The 19,893-nt window shown below is 40.7% G+C and overlaps 1 pseudogene; it reads left to right on the top strand.

Annotated features, from left to right (window-relative positions):
* Positions 1–921: 921 nt before the first annotated feature.
* LOC121582748 overlaps positions 922–19,893 on the top strand; it is a 31,956-nt pseudogene continuing 12,984 nt past the window's right edge.

Genomic DNA, 19,893 nt, shown 5'->3' on the forward strand with positions numbered 1-19,893 from the left:
CTTGCTGCACCCTATTCGGCAGGTTCCCCTCAAATTGTAACAGTTGTACTTTTACTTTTCATCCTTTTCACGTCAATAACTTTTCCCTCCCAAAAAATTCAAAACTTTCTCCTGCTGAATTTTACTATTTGAATGACCAGGACCTTCCCATAACCCAGCAGTTTGGCATCCTTAATCACCCCAATCTCTTTCCTAATTTCTTTTGTTAAATGCAATGGATGGAAGTACTTACTAGCTGGTTCTGGGGACACTACCATAACTTTAGAACGTTCTACTCCAACCTCTTTCTCTAGAGTAGTCCTGCGCTTTACAGGTCTACTCTCAACAGTACTCATTGTTTCCCCAGCAGTATTCATCCCTCCATCACCCTCATTCTGATTTATCTTACTCCTGTTCCTCCTATTTACAACAGGTGTAAATAGCTGATCATCACTGGTTTTATCATCAATATCAATTGCCTAACACGCCCATCTGAACTATCCACGTACAGCTGTGCCAAAAAACAAACAAAGATACAGTTTGTTACCGACAGTCGTCCCCATTTCGGCAATTTCACCAAAAACGACTTAATATAGGAGTTGCGCCTGTTGTCATAGAGATTGATAGAGTACTCATCATGCATGTAACCTATTTTAGCGGTGTCATTGAGGGTTTCCACCATTTTAAAATAGTCAACTGGGTGGGGATTCCTATGAGTTGGGAGCAATCAACTAATGACGAAGAAGAAAAATGAACTACTTTAAAATGGAGATCGCCTCAAAAGCGCTGCCAATACTGTCACAGACGCTATAGTAGCACAGATAGAACGATGAGCCCTTTATCTATCTCTATGGCCTGTTGTTCACACGCGTATCTACCCTCTCATTGGCTAGAATGGTCGACTCCCACCTGTTCGTGCTTCCTCCCGCCTGCCTTCCATCTTTGAGGACATGCATTTCCATTGTTAGAGCGGTCACTTGAATATCTTGTCAACATTGAAGATCATCTTTGTTGTGAATTAAATGTACAAATATGGCGGAGGTGAGTACGAAAACGGGGCCGAAGCATTTTAGTTGGCAGCTATTTGAAAGCTATATTTTGAACATAGATTGTGTTAAATCAACGGTGTCACTATCGACCGTGGTATTTAAGGTTTTAAGATGAATGGGCAGTTTTCAGTTTAGCGAAGTATTGGCATTTAGCGTAAAACAAATATCAAACATAGCGGCGTCCTCGGTTACGGTTGTAGCAAATATATTTATAACTAACATTCCTATCTGTGGTTGTAGCCTAGCTAGCTAACGTTAGGCCCAGGGGTTCGCATCTGAACACACTTTGCTAGCTAGCTACGTTACCTAGCTAGCTAGACTGTTTCGTACTGATAAATCCAGTGAAATTCGATTTTTGCCTACAATATAATCTGAGATTATTCAAATTTTTGTCGGTAACTGTGCTAAGTGGCATTGCATTTCGTTTTACTGTTCATTAATTAGGTAGCTACCTAACGTTAGCTAAATGTTTGATTTAACGTTGTAGGTTACATTGAGTGGCTGTAACGTTAACTCGTTAGCTCTCGAGAATCCAGCATTGGGCCATAGTTTTCCTTAAAACACCAGCTATCGTTTCTGGGAGCATAAAACGAGCTAACTATCTACAAGATTGTGGTTACTGCTGAACGAGAGAGATCGAAGATTTCATGCAATTTAGGGACAGATCACAATTTATTGGGTGGTGGGGGTTGTCAAACGATTTTTTTTCTTTCTTGGGCACAAGGTTACTCCCCCCCCCCGGTTTACATTTACATTTACATTTTAGTCATTTAGCAGACGCTCTTATCCAGAGCGATTTACAGTTAGCACATACATTATTTTATCGAACCCACAACCCTGGCGTTGCAAATGCCATGCTCTATCAACTGAGCTACATTACATTCAGTATTTGCAGGTTTTACTTTATAATTTCTTCCATCATAGCCAAATTTCCTCATCTGCTTTATGGAGGTGTTTTGGTACGTCCCTTATGCACTATGCTTTTCTGTGGGCAGGAAAGCTTAGTACACACTGCAATCCTCTCCAATCCGAGTGGCTATTCTTTAAGCACCTAGAACCTAACGCTTCAATATAGCCTAAATATTTATCATTTAACTTTTAAAATGTATTACCTTTTTATATGTAGCCAGGGCCTAAAATGAACACCTGCCAAATACGGGTAGATTTTGGCATTGGCAGGTAAGATGTCTATTTCATTAGCCACATTGGCAGGTGGTCAGGGCTCCACAGTGTGAGCAGTTCACTCGCATTTGTGAATAGAAAGTATGATCACATTTATAGTAAAATCAATGCTGCAGTAGTTGTTTTCAAAGTATTTCCTCCGTTTTGTTTCATAGCTGGTAAATGAATCGCACAAAGTCAAAACTACGAATCCTATATAGCCTATTCCACCTCACGCTGCCTGGCTGGGGGCTGTGCGCGCGTGAAGCGCTGAGTGAAATATACAATTTTAGAAGCACTGTACACAGGCATAAAAGTTTGTCTAATTTACTTGAAACGAAAGTCTACTGAAGTGAGACTTTGTCCTTGTGTTTCTTGTCTATTTACATTGTTTTGTTCACACACTAGGTTGTTTTTCTATGTTCGAGTTTCAACTGCTAGGGAAGAGAAGACAACGCTTCTACTAGTTAGACTCAATCTCACAGGCACACACATGACTTGAGTCACACTACTACGGTAACCTCCCGCCCTTAAAGGGGCAGGTGAACATTTGTCTCATATGTGATATTTTGGTTAAAAGACTAGGTCACAAAAAATGAAATTAAACAATATACTACATTACCTCTTACTAGTAATACATTTATTGTTTTAGAAACATTACAAAGCATGCTCATCTGTTTTTGTGTGTTTTGTTGGTGTAATTCTAGCTGGGGAAAAAATATTTTGTCTGGTAAGAAATCTGAGAGGCTGGTTGACGTTTAACTCTACCTGCCACAGTGGCTGGTGGACCAAAAATAAAATGTTATGCCCTGTATGTGGCATCAACACAACCAGTCACAATGTTTTAATCTGATTAGGCTACTTCAAAAGTCTCCTGAAGGCCTGCTCACATTCATACAAAATATAATTTCAGCATCCTCAAATGACATCCGTTAATGACTTGACATTAACCAGGTTTCCATCCAACCTTTTTATACAAGTAAAGTAGCCTACATGTTGGATAAAAACAAGTAATGACATCATGAGAAAGCATGCAATTCATTAAGTTACAGATTAAATCAGTTATGATGAACTTCACAGGGTGATGAATGTGCACAGTGATGAGGTTGATGCTCCTTTCAATAAATATCAATGGTCTTATTCTGGTGAATGATGATGCTTGGCTGCCATTTGACAAATAAAAAATAATCTTGCACTTTTGTCTATAATATGTAGTGGGCAAAACCTGCACTGTATCTGCAAAGTGTTGGCTAGAGCACACGTGCCAATACCAGAATGGGCACATTTGCTGTAGCCTACCTATACGCAATTGTTTTTGTGACAAAACCATCAGTAGGCCTAGAGTTGAAAATGCGATGGAAACCCATTTAACTTTTTTTATTCCGTACGTGGGATTTTAACCTCAAGTTATTTTTATGTGCACTACATATTCACGCACATACTTTTATCTGCAACAAGTCAATTTGATCGAAACAGAACTCTGATGGGGAAAATACGCCAGGGTTTCCCTTAGCTGGTAGGCCTAATTAACGGCTTTTTGCCACTCCAAAATATAAAGCTGATAACAATATAATGCTTATCGTTATACAAAATATTTGGATTCAAAATTAACTAGTTAGCCTCTTTCTGAACGTCTAGATCTGTATCGCAGGCGCAGTAGCCATCTGACATAAATAAATGCATGTCGGTGTTGCAGCATACAGTGGGGAAAAAAAGTATTTAGTCAGCCACCAATTGTGCAAGTTCTCCCACTTAAAAAGATGAGAGGCCTGTAATTTTCATCATAGGTACACGTCAACTATGACAGACAAAATGAGAAAAACATTTCCAGAAAATCACATTGTAGGATTTTTAATGAATTTATTTGCAAATTATGGTGGAAAATAAGTATTTGGTCAATAACAAAAGTTTCTCAATACTTTGTTATATACCCTTTGTTGGCAATGACACAGGTCAAACGTTTTCTGTAAGTCTTCACAAGGTTTTCACACACTGTTGCTGGTATTTTGGCCCATTCCTCCATGCAGATCTCCTCTAGAGCAGTGATGTTTTGGGGCTGTCGCTGGGCAACACGGACTTTCAACTCCCTCCAAAGATTTTCTATGGGGTTGAGATCTGGAGACTGGCTAGGCCACTCCAGGACCTTGAAATGCTTCTTACGAAGCCACTCCTTCGTTGCCCGGGCGGTGTGTTTGGGATCATTGTCATGCTAAAAGACCCAGCCACGTTTCATCTTCAATGCCCTTGCTGATGGAAGGAGGTTTTCACTCAAAATCTCACGATACATGGCCCCATTCATTCTTTCCTTTACACGGATCAGTCGTCCTGGTCCCTTCGCTGGCCATGGCAGAACACTGACATTCCTGTCTTGCAGGATATCAAGCACAGAACGAGCAGTATGGCTGGTGGCATTGTCATGCTGGAGGGTCATGTCAGGATGAGCCTGCAGGAAGGGTACCACATGAGGGAGGAGGATGTCTTCCCTGTAACGCACAGCGTTGAGATTGCCTGCAATGACAACAAGCTCAGTCCGATGATGCTGTGACACACCGCCCCAGACCATGACGGACCCTCCACCTCCAAATCGATCCCGCTCCTGAGTACAGGCCTCAGTGTAACGCTCATTCCTTCGACAATAAACACGAATCTGACCATCACCCCTGGTGAGACAAAACCGCGACTCGTCAGTGAAGAGCACTTTTTGCCAGTCCTGTCTGGTCCAGCGACGTTGGGTGCATGTTTATTAATTGTTTATGGTTAATTGAACAAGCATGGGAAACAGTGTTTAAACCCTTTACAATGAAGATCTGTGAAGTTATTTGAAATATAGGGTCCTGAAAAAGGATGGTTTATAAATATGGATGGTTTATAAAGCCAGGCACATTTAACAGTTAGGCTATTGATTACAGACTTAATTAAGTTGGTTTCCTCTCTCCTCACTTTTCTTTGACAATTAAGGCAAGGGCTGTTTCCTATTCTCACTCTGCTGCTGCCTCCGCCACATTATACTCAACACCAAAATATATATTTGCGGCTGCTCAAATAAAGAAATCCCAGTCTACCAAAATGGGGCTAGCTCTAGTAGGGAGGGATGTATTTTCTGTTTGTCGAGATTGACATTGTCTACTATTGTGATGTTGAATACGCAAACCATGATATTGAAGTGCCCGAAGTTGGTATGCTTTGTTAATTGGTTGTGTGGTGCATTGGTACAGCACTGATGAAGGCATAAGGCCGAAACGTATGCTCCGTTCCTTTTTTTACAATTGTATTTAGCACCTTGCACTTTCACTTTTTGTGTTCTTTCGAGCATGGATTACTTTTTGAACTCTACAGATGTTTTCTCTCCCACGCACTGGCCGCCTTTCATTCTAGCCTGAACGCAAACCCTCATACTGGCTTTCTGCATTGGCACAGAAGCCTGTTGGTGAAAAATGTGTTGCATACATTTTATATAATTATAAATATGGCATCAAAATGTAGAAAATCTGATTTCCCCCTAGCTGATCATTGATCATAGTGTAATGAAACAGGCAGGAAGAGTGAGCTCGTCTGTGGTGGTCGGCGAACCCTCAACTTTCTGGCCCGTAGACCTGCGTGGGAAAGACTGTGACTCAAAATCAAGCTGAAGTGGCAAAGTTGATATCAGCATTTATAAACACAGGGTCGCTCCAGTTATTTTTGCCCCCCTTCGTCCCTTAGCTAACAACGCCTAACTTGACCCAACTAACGTTAGCTAGCTACCGTTACCTTGCTATTTAAGATTGACATTTACGTCATTTAGCAGACACTCTTATCCAGAGCGACTTACAAATTGGTCCATTCAACTTATGATAGCCAGTGGGACGACCACTTTTTTTTTTTATGGGGGGGTGGGGGAGGAGGGGTAAAATTATTACTTTTATACTATTCCAGGTAGATCTTAGCAAATGGTGTAATGGTAATACCAATAATTGTATATGGTGACGTAAACTAGACAATGGATTATCTTATGTTAACTAAATTACGTTTTAGTTTAATATATAACGATTTTGCCTATTTACTAGATGTAGCCTAGCTAGCTAACGTCATTCCAAATCTCACCCCCTACTATTTTGTCTCTTTTTTTATTTTTAGGCTTCCTTTGGAAGTACGAGCCCAGGTAAGTTTTCTACATGTATTACTTTTTGTTGTATTAATGCAGGTGGAACCATGAAGTTGATGTACATCATTCACCGTAATAACTAGCTAAGTCTAACGTTACTGTGTTATTATCCAGTTGGCTCTCTGTCTTCAGAAGATCATGACTTTGATCCGACAGCAGAGATGTTGGTCCATGACTATGACGATGAGCAAACTTTGGAGGACGAGGAGATGCAGGAGGAAGGGACAAGCGTCAGTGCTGAAATAGCAGATTTGGAGAAGGTACAATTTCATGTTCCACAGATGTCGTTGTTACAAGATGCAAAATTAGTCAGCCTAGCAATCTAAAATAATGCATTGCATGCATTGGTTTACATGTCATTGTACACTTGAGCTCTTTTTGTAATTAAGGGATGGTTCACTATTTGTTGGACTACATTTTTCTAAATTGAACTTGGGCATTTTTTTTTATCAAACCATTCACATTTGGGATATTTTGTTTCTTTCAGCAGTCTCTGGCAATAGAGTAGCTCCTGCTAATGTAATCCAATGGGGCCAATATTCTGAATCGCAAATATTTTTCCATGACACTAAAGCAAATTGTAGCCTTCAGAGGTTGTACATATTAAGTTACAGTTGAAGTCGGAAGTTTACATACACTTAGGTTGGAGTCATTAAAACTTGTTTTTCAACCACTCCACACATTTCTTGTTAACAAACTATAGTTTCGGCAAGTCGGTTAGGACATCTACTTTGTGCATGACACAAGTAATTTTTACAACAATTGTTTACAGACCGATTATTTCACTTATAATTCACTGTATCACAATTCCAGTGGGTCAGAAGTTTACATACACTAAGTTGACTGTGCCTTTAAACAGCTTGGAAAATTCCAGAAAATGATGTCATGGGTTTAGAAGCTTCTGATAGGCTAATTGACATAATTTGAGTCAATTGGAGGTGTACCTGTGGATGTATTTCGAGGCCTACCTTCAAACTCAGTGCCTCTTTGAACGTACTTTGGTGCGTAAAGTGCAAATCAATCCCAGAACAACAGCAAAGGACCTTGTGAAGATGCTGGAGGAAACAGGTACAAAAGTATCTATATCCACAGTAAAACGAGTCCTATATCGACATAACCTGAAAGGCTGATCAGCAAGGAAGAAGCCACTGCTCCAAAACCGCCATAAAAAAGCCAGACTACGGTTTGAAACTGCACATGGGGACAAAGATCGTACTTTTTGGAGAAATGTCCTCTGGTCTGATGAAACAAAAATAGAACTGTTTGGACATAATGACCATCGTTATGTTTGGAGGAAAAAGGGGGTTGCATGCAAGCCGAAGAACACCATCCCAACCGTGAAGCACGGGGGTGGCAGCATCATGCTGTGGGGGTGCTTTGCTGCAGGAGGGACAGGTGCACTTCATAAAATAGATGGCATCATGAGGAAGGAAAATTATGTGGATATATTTAAGCAACATCTCAAGACATCAGTCAGGAAGTTAAAGCTTGGTCGCAAATGGGTCTTCCAAATGGACAATAACCCCAAGCATACTTCCAAAGTTGTGGCAAAATGGCTTAAGGACAACAAAGTCAAGGTATTGGAGTGGCCATCACAAAGCCCTTACCTCAATCCTATAGAAATTTGTGGGCAGAACTGAAAAAGCCTGTGCGAGCAAGGAGGCCTACAAACCTGACTCAGTTACACAAGCTCTGTCAGGAGGAATGGGCCAAAATGTGGAAGGCTACCCAAAACGTTTGAACCAAGTTAAACAATTTAAAGGCAATGCTACCAAATACTAATTGAGTGTATGTAAACTTCTGACCCACAGGGAATGTGATGAAATAAATCATTCTACTATTATTCTGACATTTGACATTCTTAAATGAAAGTGGTGACCTAAGACAGGGAATTGTTACTAGGATTAAATGTCAGGAATTGTGAAAAACTGAGTTTAAATGTATTTGGCTAAGGTGTATGTAAACTTCCGACTTCAGCTGTCTATCATATATCAGGGGTACTCAACTACTGTACAGTCGTGGTCAAAAGTTTTGAGAATGACACAAATACAAATTTTCACAGTCTGCTGCCTCAGTTTTGATGGTGGCAATTTGCATATACTCCAGAATGTCATGAAGAGTGATCAGATGAAATGCAATTAATTGCAAAGTCCCTCTTTGCCATGAAAATGAACTTAATCCCCAAAAAACATTTCCACTGCATTTCAGCCCTGCCACAAAAGGACCAGCTGCCATCATGTCAGTGATTCTCTCGTTAACACAGGTGAGAGTGTTGACGAGGACAAGGCTGGAGATTACTCTGTCATGCTGATTTGAGTTAGAATAACAGACTGGAAGCTTTAAAAGGAGGGTGGTGCTTGAAATCATTGTTCTTCCTCTGTTAACCATGGTTACTTGCAAGGAAACACGTGCCGTCATCATTGCTTTGCACAAAAAGGGCTTCACAGGCAAGGATATTGCTGCTAGTAAGATTGCACCTAAATCAACAATTTTTCGGATCATCAAGAACTTCAAGGAGAGAGGTTCAATTGTTGTGAAGAAGGCGTCAGGGCGCCCAAGAAAGTCCAGCAAGCGCCAGGACCGTCTCCTAAAGTTGATTGAGCTGTGGTATCGGGGCACCACCAGTGCAGAGCTTGCTCATGAATGGCAGCAGGCAGGTGTGAGTGCATCTGCACGCACAGTGAGGTGAAGACTTTTGGAGGATGGCCTGGTGTCAAGAAGGGCAGCAAAGAAGCCACTTCTCTCCAGGAAAAACATCAAGGACAGACTGATATTCTGCAAAAGTGATAACTAAGTGGCTCAGGGAACAAAACATCGACATTTTGGGTCCATGGTCAGGAAACTCCCCAGACCTTAATCCCATTGAGAACTTGTGGTCGATCCTCAAGAGACGGGTGGACAAACAAAAACCCACAGATTCTGACAATCTCCAAGCATTGATTATGCAGGAATGGGCTGCCATCAGTCAAGATGTGGCCCAGAAGTTAATTGACAGCATGCCAGGGCGGATTGCAGAGGTCTTGAAAAAGAAGGGTCAACACTGCAAATATTGACTCTGCATAAACTTAATGTAATTGTCAATAAAAGCCTTTGACACTTATGGAATGCTTGTAATTATACTTCAGTATACCAAAGTAACATCTGACAAATATCTAAAAACACTGAAGCAGCGAACTTTGTGAAGACCAATACTGTCATTCTCAATACTTTAAACCACGACTGTAGTAGTAATAAACCCCCAAGTCGCTACCCTAAACGGTTCACACATCTTGTTGGCGGAAAGAACACTTTGCAGCAGTGTTTCCTCTTCACTAATTTCTGTGGCGCTGCGCCATGGTAAAATCATTGCCGCCATGCCCCAAAAAATATGAAACATTGCAAAATGTTTGTCAAGGGGCACTTTGAAGATGTTAGAACAGTCCACATTTACTTTTCTTCTGCAAACAAAATTAGTGATGTGTAGAAAATCAAACACCATAGTAGAATCATTTATCTATACTGAACAAAAATATAAATGAAATATGCAACCATTTCAAAGATTTTACAGAGTTACAGTTCATAGAAGGAAATCAGTCAATTGAAATAAATTCATTAGGCCCTAATCTGTGGATTTCACATGACTAGGAAGGGGTCATCCATGGATGGGCCTGGGAATAGGCCCACCCACTTGGGAGCCTGGTCCACCCACTAGGAATCCAGGCCAAGCCAATCAGAATGAGTTCCCCACAAAAGGGATTTATTACAGACAGAAATAGTCCAGAGCACTCCCCCTCCTCAGACGGTCCTGCAGGTGAAGAAGCCGGATGGTGGACATTCCTGCAGTCATCATGCCAATTGCACGCTCCCTCAAATCTTTGGCATTGTGTTGTGTGACAAAACTGCACATTGTAGAGTGGCCTTTTATTGTCCCCAGCACAAGGTGCACCTGTGTAATGATCATGCTGTTTAATGATCATGCTGTTTAATCAGCTTCTTGATATGTCACACCTGTCAGGTGGATGGATTATGTATGAAAAATGTATGCACTCACTAACTGTAAATCGCTCTGGATAAGAGCGTCTGCTAAATGACAAAAAAAAATGTCTGGGGTCTTTTATTTCAGCTCATGAAACATGGGACCAACACTTTACATGTTGCGTTTATATTTTTGTTCAGTATATTTACCTAGTCTGCTTGTTGTTTGTTCTATAAGAGAGAAACATTCCTCTCTAGGCGCATTCAAGTTACGAGTGCCATAGGGAGGGAAACCTGCATTCTGACAGCAGTTTTAATGGCGTTTGTTCCCAGCTTTCCATTCCTACTTTATTTCTCAACTCCTAAATAAGCATGAACTGCACCATTTTAAACATTTTAAAGACTAGGTGGTTTCTGTGAGAAGTACGGGCAGGGGGCATATTACCCCAGGGCGGGGCTACCCCAAGTTACCCTAACAGGTAGACCTACCTTATATTCACTGTGTTTATGCAAGTTTTTTGGGACATACAGTGCATTCGGAAAGTATTCAGACCCCTTGACTTTTTCCACATTATGTTACGTTACAGCCTTAATCTAAAATGGATTTTTTTTAAATCCTCATCAATCTACACACAATACCCCATAATGACTAAGCGAAAACAGGTTTTTAGAAATGTTTGAAAATGTATAAAAAATTTAAAAACGTATTTACGTAAGTATTCAGACCCTTTGCTATGAGACTCAAAATTGAGCTTAGGTGCGTCCTGTTTCCATTGATCATCCTTAAGATGTTTCTAGAACTTCATTGGAGTCCACCTGTGGTAAATTCAATTGATTGGACATAATTTGGAAAGGCACACACCTGTCAGTTGACAGTGCATGTCAGAGCAAAAACCAAGCCATGAGGTTGAAGGAATTCTCCGTAGAGTCGATGCACATATCTAGGGAAGGGTACCAAAACATTTATTTGGAACCTAGGGCTGGCCGCCCGGCCAAACTGAGCAATCGGGGGAGAAGGGCCTTGGTCAGGGAGGTGACCAAGAACCCGATGGTTACTCTGACAAAGCTCCAGAGTTCCTCTGTGGCGATGGGAGAACCTTCCAGAAGGACAACCATCTCTGCAGCGCTCCCCAATCAGGCCTTTATGGTAGTAGCCAGACGGAATCCACTTCTTAGTAAAAGGCACATGACAGCCCGCTTGGAGTTTGCCAAAAGGCATCTAAAGACTCTCAGACCATGAGAAACAAGATTCTGTGGTCTGATGAAATCAAGAATGAACTCTTTGGCCTGAATGCCAAGCGTCAGGTCTGGAGGAAACCTGGCACCATCCCTACGGTGAAGCATGGTGGTGGCAGCATCATGCTGTGAGGATGTTTTTCAGCTGCAGGGACTGGGAGACTAGTCAGGATCAAGGGAAAGATGAACGGAGTAAAGTACAGAGACATCCTTGATGAAAACCTGCTCCAGAGCGCTCAGGACCTGAGACTGGGGCGAAGGTTCACCTTCCATCTGGACAATGACCCTAAGCACACAGCCAAGACAACGCAGGAGTGGCTTTGGGACAAGTCTCTGAATGGTCTTGAGTGGCCCAGCCAGAGCCCAGACTTGAACCCGATCGAACATCTCTGGAGAGACCTGAAAATAGCTGTGCAGCGAGGCTCCCCCTCCAACCTGACAGAGCTTGAGAGGATCTGCAGAGAAGAATGGAAGAAACTCTACAAATACAGGTGTGCCAAGCTTGTAGCATCATACCCAAGAAGAGTTGAGACTGTAATCGCTGCCAAAGGTGCTTCAACAACGTACTGAGTAAAGGGTCTGAATACTTATGTAAATGTGATATTTCTGTTTTTTTATTTTGAATACATTTGGAGAGAAAAAATCTACAAACTAGTTTTTGTAATGTCATTATGGGGTATTGTGCGTAGATTGAGGGGGGACAACTATTTTAATAAATTTTAGAATAAGGCTGTAACGTATCAATGTGGAAAAGGTCAAGGGGTCTGAATACTTTCCGAATGCACTGTACAATTCATCAATAAGATGCTAACTTGTTAAAAGGTCACATTTGGGATCTAGCTAATGATTAGCCCAATAGGGTAAATGCAGATAGGCAACCCCATGCTTCAGGCTATTTTTATTTTTTTATAGCCTCTATGCTGCATCAGTTGGGCTACAGATGATAATGCTTATTGCTGATAGCATACCTGATCATATGGACCATGCATGCGTGGTCCAATATGTAAAAAAACATATTTTTACAAATGTTATTGGGCTCAATTCAGGAGGTGGAAATGATCATTTAGATGGTGTCTGCATAATGTTATGTTAATTCATTTTGGAGTAGAATGTCCTTTTCTTATTTTTTTGTCACCAGAATTGAGCCTCTCAGTCCTTCTACATAGAAATTATCTGGGGGGGGGGGTGGACCCCCGGCAGTGGAGGCTGCTGAGGGGAAGACGGCACATAGTTATGGCTGGAATGGAGTAAATGGAATGGTATCAACCACATGGAACCACATGTTTGATACCATTCAATTGACTATATTGCAGCCATTATTATGAGTTGCCCCCCCCCAGCGAATGTATGCAGGACACCATCTAAATGTAGTTTCAGCCTTCCCCTTAATCCCCCCACAAACTTTTCCTCCCACTGCTACACATTTTTCCAGAGCAAACACTGCTTTGCAGTTTTAAAGCTAATATCCTGGAATACTACACATTTTGTCCTATGATACATGAGTGACTCCACAAAATCATTGGGGCCCCATGGGCACATAATATGGCCATGATAACTGCAATATTTAAATAGCTGGTTAACCTAACTTACCAAGCTAACATGGGATAGTTGATCAACTGAATTTTCCAACCGGTTATAATTAATGGCCGATACAACTCCCCTCAATACAATACTAGCCTCGCTCTGTACAAGAAAATGTTAGAAAGGCTGCTGAATATGGCTAGATAAAATCTGCCTTGGAGGATTGACAGCAGCCAAGGTGTGGGAAACAAAATGAATTTGTATTATTAGTGAACCGTCGATTTTAATGTCAATGTTCTGTCATGTAAATCTTCCTAACTGTTATGCATGAAATGTTTTTTTTGTGATTTGTAAAACAAAACAAAATCAAGTCATCTTTAATCTTCCAGGAGGGCAACATGCCACTGGAGGAGCTGCTGGCTATGTATAGATACGAAGCATCGATCGGCAACGCTGGAGGGTCAAGTGTGGACAGCTCCTCAGTTGAACTTACGGACGAGCTACCTGATATGACATTAGATAAAGTAAGTAAGCACCGTGTCAAATTTGTACGTTGGACTGCCTCTTCTGTAATATGTACATTCACTTGGAAAAGTTATCCCTCTGCAGTGAAAACGTATATTTGTAAACACATTTTTAGTAGGTTGTGAGAGGGCTTTCCGTTTAAATTAGTTTGCCTCAGATTCACTATTGGATACTGGGGGTTTCATTGTGATGATAGCCTGAACATTGTATTCCTACTTCACCCTTTTTACCAAAGATTTAGCAAAACCATTGTTTTTATGTATTGACTGTTGTTGGTGTATTTTAATCAGGAAGAAATAGCAAAAGATCTTCTGTCAGGTGATGATGAAGAAACGCAGTCCTCAGCTGATGACCTCACACCCTCAGTGACATCCCATGAAACCAGTGATTTCTTCCCCAGAACACTACGTTGTAAGTTTAACATTGGCATCATTCACTTCCTTGAACTGTGGAATATCTTCCTTTTTTGTTTCCCTATAATGCCACCACTGACATTTTTTTATTTTACCTTTATTTAACTAGGCAAGTCAGTTAAGAACAAATTCTTATTTACAATGACGGCCTACACCGGCCAAACCCGGACGATGCTGGGTCAATTGTGCGCCGCCCTATGGGACTCCCAATCACAGCCGGTTGTGATACAGCCTGGAATCAAACCAGGGGCCTGTAGTGACACCTCAAGCACTGAGATGCAGTGCCTTAGACCACTGCATCTCCTGACATCAGTGCTTTTAGCAACCTGAAATATATTGTGAGATTAAGTCCTAATGTAAAAGGTTTGCGGTAAAGCGTAATGGTAGTCCACGATACAAATTTCGGAAGTAGCATATCGAGCCGACTTGGGCAACAACGAGAAGTGAGAGGCTAATCTCCTACACCACCGTTGTTTCCATGCAGCTATCACTTTGCAGCAGAGTGAAGCAAACTCCCATGCGTGTGCAGATGCTCTGTGTGGAAGCTCACAAGTGTGGTCTCCTGTATCATGTTTACGCAATATTTTTTGTTTCATACTGCTGCTCGTATCGCTGATTCACAGTTTAAGTTGACCCCCCTATGCACTGCAGTCCCTTTTACTTCCCTGTATTATCTCCTCACCTCCCGCTATCTGCTTCTCTAGCTAATGCTATTTATGACGGAGACAAGGAATCGGAGGGTGAGGAAGAAGGTGTGTGTCCTGAGGACTCCAGGAAGGTGTGTATTTCAGTGCTTCTCATGATCCATCATTACTCCACCGACTCCTAGTAGATGAGGCTCATGACACGTGGATGGCTTGTTACACTGCAAATGTCAACATATAATGAATGGTATTCCTTTTAAATGAACTCATAATTTGTTATCTGTTTTCAAAGGAAATCATGGTCGGGTCCCAGTATCAAGCTGAAATCCCTGCCCTTGTGTATAACTACGATGACAATGAAAAAGGTCAGTGTATGCTCACTCCTCCATATTTGGTATGTGAGATACAAAATATATATTTTCAATTTCTCTGGCACACTCCACTCTAGCTCTCTTGAAGATCAACTCTGAATTTAAATCGATTTGTGTTTTTTTGTCCTTCCCAAGGCCTTGTATGAGCTTGTGAAGTGGTGAAATTTAATGTAAAGATATATTGAACGTTTACTTGATTTGATATTTGTTCAATGTATGTACAAAATCTGTTCAATATATGTAAAGATATATTGAACAGATATGATGAAAAGGTAGGAAACGTCCGTCACAGCTTCCAAGTGTTGTCATTGTCTGAAAATGTATCCTCCTAGTGTATGAGAATGAAGACCAGTTGCTATGGCAACCTGATGTCCTGCCGGAGCAGACGGTGAAAGACTTCCTTCATGACACTTCCGCCCTAGTAGTTGATGGGAATGTGGGGCCTGCGCTGGAGAGTGGTCTTGTTCAAGACAACGAGCAGGTGCGTTTTTAAAAATGTTATTTCTCTCTTGCTCTCTCTAGCTCTCTTAACTGATTAGTGTTATTTGTCCCTCCCAAGGCCTTGTATGAGCTTGTGAAGTGTAACTACAATGTCCATGATGCACTGGAGCGTTATCGCCGGAGTGAAAAGTCCTCTGAGGGTAAGTTGACATTCTTACACACAGATTCATATTGTACTATTGTATTAAAACAGTGGAGTAAAAAATAAATGTTCCACCTTTGATTTCAGGTGAAATGCCTCCCTGGTCAGAAGAAGAATGCAGAAACTTTGAACTTGCGCTGCTCCTTTATGAGAAGAACTTTCACCTCATCCAGAAACATAAGGTAAGACCAGTCTTATCAATACAGTAGTACTTCAAAGATACAAACACATCGGGAATGGAGGTCGTTCGGAACACTGAAATATCTGTAACTTTGAAATTCACTTAAAAATCACAATAAACCATTGCATATTTACATGTTTACTAATCAATTATCCAGAATTTGTAAATCTGATGTGTTTTTAGCTTCTCTTTTCTTTGCATTTATATTGCCCGTTCAGTTGACCGGTCAGTTGGTAACTGAGGACTGGTTTCCCAAACACATATTAAGCCTGTTTCTGGACCATTAAGCATGCTCAATGGAAAATCTCCATAGAAACTGTTTTTTTGTCAAGGACTAGGCTTAGTCTGGAAAACCAGCCCAGAGGTTTGTATCTTTTGAGGTTCTACTGTAGATGAAATGGGAAATTGTTGTTCAATGCCAGTCATGTCCTGCAAGGGCTTGATACATCCCTCATTTAACCCTTCACCTACTGTTTCTCCTTCAGGTGAATACAAGGACAGTCGCTGAATGTGTCTCCTTCTACTACATGTGGAAAAAGTCGGAACGATTTGACTTCTTTGTCCAACAGAACCGGTTTGGGAAAAAGAAGTACAGCAGCTACCCCGGTGTAACGTGAGTGACCCTTTGTCATGGATTGACCTCGCATTTTGTCTGATATTAACCCAGATAGCGTTTTCCCCCTATTCTGCCAAAGTACAATTGGGTCATTCCCAATGTTCCTCTAAGCTACGCACGTGCACAGGCTCCCCTTGGACTGCCGCACAGAAGCAATATCAGCCCACGTAGAGAAGCACGAGATTGAACTTCACTCACCTTTCTAGAGTTTTCCCCTTTAGTTAACACTATCAACATTTCGCTCTGCTGTGGGAATTGTGCTCAAATCAACTCAACATAAGCCACTTTCAATGTAACATACTGGAAAAAAAGCTAACTATGCAAGACTTATTAGTACGCAAAACTAACTGTGCAAGAGATTTTCTCATAGGCAGAGCGCATTGGAGTAGGATTATATTGCATTGACAAGCACGACTCAGCCAATACTCTACACAGACCGGTGCGCCATAACCAATAAGAGCTGCATTAGGCCTATATGCAAATAGCCATTTGCATATATGGATCTGTGTCATTCAATTTGAACTGGACTGTTTACAGCATGAGCGCTAGTGAGTAGTTGCACTTGTTTTGAGATCAAAGTGAGAGCTGCAATGTAGCCACCTGTGCACATTTGTTCATATTCTTTGCTAGTTAGTGAGTTATTAGCACAGTTATAGCTAATTTCTAGTCAACAATGTGGGGGGTGGTTGCTTCTAGCCATCTTTGAAAAGCGAGTCAGGTAAAGAGCAGTGTTGTATTTTGAGACGATCTTGAATAAGCTAAGGAGCCAATATGCAGAGGGTAGCCTACTTGGCCACTGTTCAAACTGTAACTAAAGCGGGTACAGCCTCAGTGTTCACAGTAAACAATCGCCGGAAGTTGCGCAGCATTTTCATAACGTTCAAGTTTGCGCTCAGCAGGCCTGAAATTTGCTCAGTGCCGCAAAAATTGAGAGAACATCGATCATTCCACCATTTTGGTGCCTTTGATAAATGTAACTTGGTAAAAAATTAATTAAAAAAGACAAGTAACAGGGTTGACCGTAATAGGGTTGACGATTTCTTCTTAAATCAACCATAAATCCCCTTGTGACAGGGGGAATGGAAGCTTGTTGTGTGGAGTGCAAGCTTCACACAAAAAAGTTATATTGTTAAAACACCAGAAAATTGCCAAAAAGAGAAGAACCAGCTCACCTGCTTTTACTCTATGATTTTACTATTAGATGTTCAATGTTTCTTTTTTCTTTTTTTATAATTAAAAAGGAATAATTTCACCATATTAAAACGAGAGTTCAGTTCACGTAACCAGGTTGACCTTTTAAAATGAGGGACAGATGTAAATGAATCATTTAACCATGTTAAATAAATAACTTCAGAAATGATATTCAAAGTAACAAAATAACTAGGGCTTTACAATGATGGTGAAATGTTGGGATTGAGTGGGTTAAAATCTAACTTGAAGTGACGGAGAGACATGTCAAAATGCTGAATTTTCACTTTAGCTAGTCTTTATTCATATAAAAAATCTGATTTATTGAATTCTCCATCTGGTCTATATTAAAGGGCACTTAATTTAATATAACAGGCTTTTAAAATTCTATATTGGTGTATATCTTCTACTTAAAATATCAAAGGGATGCAAAAGGCACTAATTTTGTGGAACGACCCAATGAAGGACGGTTGCAATGTCTTTGGAGGAACAATATGGGTTGTCTCGTAACCATCTTTTGTATTTAAATGTGCAAAATGTAGAAATCTCTCTGCCATTGCATGGTTGCAAAAATTCTAAAATGTTTGCCTAATTTCAGTTTGTGACAAAACAAGCATAGTGTAGGAAATCATTGTAACATTTACATTTGAGTCATTTAGCAGACGCTCTTATCCAGAGCGACTTACAGGAGCAATTAGGGTTAAGTGCCTTGCTCAAGGGCACATCGACAGATTTTTCACCTAGTCTGCTCGGGGATTAGAACCAGCGACCTTTCAGTTACTGGCACAACGCTCTTAACCACTAAGCTACCTGCCACCCGTAACATCTAAACTGCTGTTAATCTTTTCAGTAACCCAAATTATCATATTTTCAGCTGTTTGAAGCTGGTCTACAAAACCAAAAGTAAAATGCAAAAACTAAACTTTGAGGGGCCAATCTGTAGGTCAAACAACAGTGACAACCCTGCCACCTTTTTGGATAAACAGCTTAGGGATGGGGCTAGAGAAATGTAACCACTATCAAATTCATATGCAAATAAATGCTAAAACACACCAATAGGATCTCACTAAGGACTGACCAACCATGAGATCAAAATGATAGTTTTAACCATGTTTTGAAGCTATACAGTGTTTATATTGACATTGTTTAGCTTATATTTTTGGTTTTGACTGGGTTAAACAGTTGAACCACAGATATGAGACAGATATTTCACCGGATGTATTAATGTGAAGCATCCAGTTGGTGTTTCCACTCACTACCAAATATGGTGATGAGAGGAAGCCCAAATGGTGATGAGAGGAAGCCCAGTGGCCGGCAATGAGAGAAGATGGAGCGAGATGGATTTTGGCAAACATTCGGAACATTTTCTCATCAATGAAACATTTGTTCTACATACAGTTTTATGTTTCCAAAACTAAAATCTGGAACATAGTGGACTGCATTTTTATAGACTTTACACTTTGCCAAAGTTTTTAAAAAATTGCGTTGTTTAGAAGGTGTGCAAGGGCGAATTGAGTTATTGCACACCCACACTTCAGAGTAGGCGTTCCCTAACGGAAATATGCAAATAAATGCTAAAACACACCAATAGGATCTCACTAACTCGTGCTTGGCTCTGCCCACCTCCTTGCTTGTTCTGCCCATTTATTAATTTGCTCCCATTGGAATCGACAGGCTTTGGTCTAGGGCTGTCCCTGACAAAAAATATATATATATTGGTCGACCGAAAATCGTCTGTTCTTTCGACTAATTGATTGCTCAAATAAGTAAGCTTAAAGCATCAGACAAGCGCAATGCACATAGTTGATTTTATTAAAACACATACGGTATGTGTCTTAATCAAATCAACTACAGTGCATTCAGAAAGTATTCAGACCCCTTGCCTTTATATATATATACAGTGGGGAGAACAAGTATTTGATACACTGCCAATTTTGCAGGTTTTCCTACTTACAAAGCATGTAGAGGTCTGTAATTTTTATCATAGGTACACTTCAACTGTGAGAGACTGAATCTAAAACAAAAATCCAGAAAATCACATTGTATGATTTTTAAGTAATTAATTTGCATTTTATTGCATGACATAAGTATTTGATCACCTACCAACCAGTAAGAATTCCTGCTCTCACAGACCTGTTAGTTTTTCTTTAAGAAGCCCTCCTGTTCTCCACTCATTACCTGTATTAACTGCACCTGTTTGAACTCGTTACCTGTATAAAAGACACCTGTCCACACACTCAATCAAACAGACTCCAACCTCTCCACAAT

This window comes from Coregonus clupeaformis, chromosome 15 (assembly GCF_020615455.1).
Source record: "Coregonus clupeaformis isolate EN_2021a chromosome 15, ASM2061545v1, whole genome shotgun sequence".
Taxonomy (NCBI): domain Eukaryota; kingdom Metazoa; phylum Chordata; class Actinopteri; order Salmoniformes; family Salmonidae; genus Coregonus; species Coregonus clupeaformis.